Consider the following 3368-nt stretch of genomic DNA (forward strand, 5'->3'; position numbering starts at 1 on the left):
ATTATGAAAACTAATGTATTCTTACATACTTATACAACACAAAAAATAAATATATTCAGAACAAAATTAAAAAAAAAGTTTATACATAAATCATTCATATTTTAAATTGTGAATTTAATATATTAAGCTGTGAATAAAATTTACAATATTTCAAAAGCAAAAAAAATTATAAAATAATCACAATTTAATATAAATTCATTCACAGCTTAATACAATTAATTCAAAATTTAATACACAAAATTCACAGCTTAATATAGTCAATTTATAGTATAGGAAGAAAATTCACTGTTTAATGCAGTTAATTCACAATTTAAAACACAAAAATCACAGTTTAGTACAAGAAATTCAAAGTTTAATACACAAAAAGTAAGCATCCACAACCATATTTTCAACTTAACACTCTTTATATAGTCAATTCAAAGTTTATACATAAAATTCATAGCTTAACTTAATACAAGTAACTTCATAGCTTCATACACATAATTCATAGCTTAATCTAGTCAATTTACAGTTCAAACAGAAAATTCACAACTTAATGCCGTCAATTCGTAACTTAAAAAGAATATTCAAAACTTAATGCAATCAATTCAAAATTTAAAACACAAAAATCAGAGCTTAGTACACTAAATTCACATTTTAATACACAAAAAGTAGTATTCACATCCATATTATCAACTTAAAACACTTATTACAATTAATACACAATTTAATATAGAAAATTCACAAACTAATATAATAAATTCTAAGTTTAATTCAAAAACAATTATACATTCACAACTTAATCGCAGTTAAAACTAATATTAACAAAATTATACGACAAATGAGAGATTAAAACATCAAATTCACATTTTCACAGAAAAAACAAACAAAAAAACTATATCATAGAGATCTACAATAGATGAAAGTAGAAAACAAAACTTAAAGGAGATTTATTTATAAAAATCGACATACCTGATTTTTTTTTAAGATTTATCTTCGGAAATCAGATTTGATGCAAGCCAACATGAAATGCACCAGATACACCTAATCCATACGTGAAATGCATCGTACACATCAGATTTGATGTAGGTTTGGTGTTAGGTAGTAGATCAATAACAAATGATAAATAAAAACATTAAATTCACAGCTTAACAAAAGAAAAAATGATAAAAAAAATATAGTGCATCATAGAGATCTATAACAAATGTAAGTAGAAAAATAAATATCAAACATGCATTCACAGCTTAAAACTTTTTAAAATCATGTATTCACATCATAAAACAAATATTTCTTTATTCATAGCAGTTAAAACCAACAGTAACAGGACTAAACAATTAGTAAAACATTTAAACATCATAATTCGCAACTTAAACAATCTGGATTCACATTATTTTTTAAAGCACTAGCATTATAACACATTCTAAATTCAATTCATAGCATAACAACTAAAAAACCTAAGCTATGAACAACAATTATATGGAAAAATCATTACAAATAAGAAAACAAACATTTATTCACAGCTTAGTAGTAGTTAAAACTAATATTAAGAAAAGTAAACAAAAAAGAGAGATTAAAACATTACACTCACAGCTTAACAAAAGGAAAAAGAACCAACACAAAAATTACCATACCTGATGCAGATCTGGTGATGTTTTACCAGAGATCAGAGAAACAAAGATGGAGACAAGTTGCAGATTTTTCACCAGATCTGAAACTTGATGAAAATGAAACCACAGATCTGGACATTTATGGTGGCGGAAATCATAGATCTAGACCATACAAATTCACATCTTGCAGCGGTGTAAACAACGATGATAGATCTAGTGCGAATGACCTCTGGTGCGACGAAGACGGTAATGTTTCACTGGAAATCTAACCTGAAACACATCAGATCTGCATTAGATCTAGAAGTTTTTCACCAAAGATCAGAGAGGAAAAGAAAGATATGAGAAAAATCAAAGGAGGCAGCAGATCTGATGGTGTTTCACTGGAGATCGGAGGATGACGACAGCAGTGGTGACGATCATTGATGATAGTGGTGGATCTTCTATGCTTGTCGGAGGTTGCAGATCTGGAACAGAAAAGAAAAGATCTAGTGACGATATTTTTAGATCTGAAGTTGAAAATTTACATTTGGAACTGGTCAGTGCATGCGGATCTGATCAGAATAGTTCGCCAGAGGTAGGAGGCGGCGGTGACGGTGGTGTGACGACGACATGCCGGCGGTACGTCGGTGGTGTGGTGGTGGTAGTTGGTGTAAGGTTGGAGTGTTCTTCAAGTTTGATGAAAGATTTTGAAAAAGTTTGAGTGTTTGAATGTTTGGTATCTGATACATAAAATTAGTCTGAATAATAAGCCAAAAAAATGGTTCTTAGAGTTCTTAAATTTTAATGGTTCTCATTTGAACCTTTATTTATATATATATATATATATATATATATATATATATATATATATATATATTCTTTTACATATATGTCGGTGACACGACATGTAGAAGTAACATGTAAGATACCTAAAAATCTAAATTTTTGGTGTGCACCGAATTAACTTAGTGATTGAATAAATGTCCCTACGTACCGTCTAACTCAACCTAAATTGATGTAGGTTAGCGTTTCTAAGAAACTTGATTTAAAAACATATAAATTAAGGAATATTTTTCTTTATTGATAACTCATCATTGTAATCGAATTAATTCTAATTTAATTGTTTCTTTAGGATAGAAAATTACTCTTTCTGTCAAAAATCATCTCTAATAAATGAAGATTTTTTTTGTCATTTGTCACACTCTCAATCAATTTGTCAAATGTCATTTTGTGGTTATTTTGAATTAATTTTTTTTCGATATGTCATTTTATGAGTTTTTTATTTTATTAAATTTCAAATAATATTTTAATGTAATCATTACAATAAATGTAGCAATAAATAGATATAAATTTGATTAATAAACTTACCTTTTAATTTTAAATTTCTCAAAATTAAAGTTTATTAGTTTCTTTTCTTTATTTAAATTATTTATTTAAACTTAAAAGATAAAGAAACATCTTCATTGTTAGATTTAGACATTCTCTGCATGCACGCTCTTGGTTTATGGCTACTACAACTTTCGTTTACATCATTAAGGATAAAAACTAATTTATCCAAAATTCACTTTTTACTATATGCAGGAGCGTGTCGGTTTAATCATGAAACCTTGAACAAACATAACTTATTCATACAAAGTTGGATTTCAACGTTCTTTATATGTATATAATTTTTGTCACATATAATATAACTTCGGTTAAGGTTATTTATCATAAATAACCTTCTATCAAAAAATAATTTTTAATGTTTAATATATCTTAATTGACTAGCCTGAATTTGTGGGTGTACAATTATATCCCCTTAGG

At 27.5% G+C, this 3368-nt stretch overlaps 1 long non-coding RNA gene across 1 annotated transcript; it reads right to left on the bottom strand.

The window, feature by feature from the left end:
- Positions 1–943: 943 nt before the first annotated feature.
- Positions 944–2361, bottom strand: LOC145100137 (uncharacterized). The gene is made up of 3 exons (XR_013704845.1): positions 2111–2361; positions 1611–1856; positions 944–1023 (listed from the first exon to the last, which is right to left on the bottom strand). It is a non-coding gene; the product is annotated as an uncharacterized LOC145100137 (long non-coding RNA).
- Between the last annotated feature and the right edge of the window lie 1007 nt (positions 2362–3368).

This window comes from Lactuca serriola, chromosome 4 (genome assembly GCF_051521515.1).
Source record: "Lactuca serriola cultivar US96UC23 chromosome 4, Lser_US96UC23_V15, whole genome shotgun sequence".
In the NCBI taxonomy this organism is placed as follows: domain Eukaryota; kingdom Viridiplantae; phylum Streptophyta; class Magnoliopsida; order Asterales; family Asteraceae; genus Lactuca; species Lactuca serriola.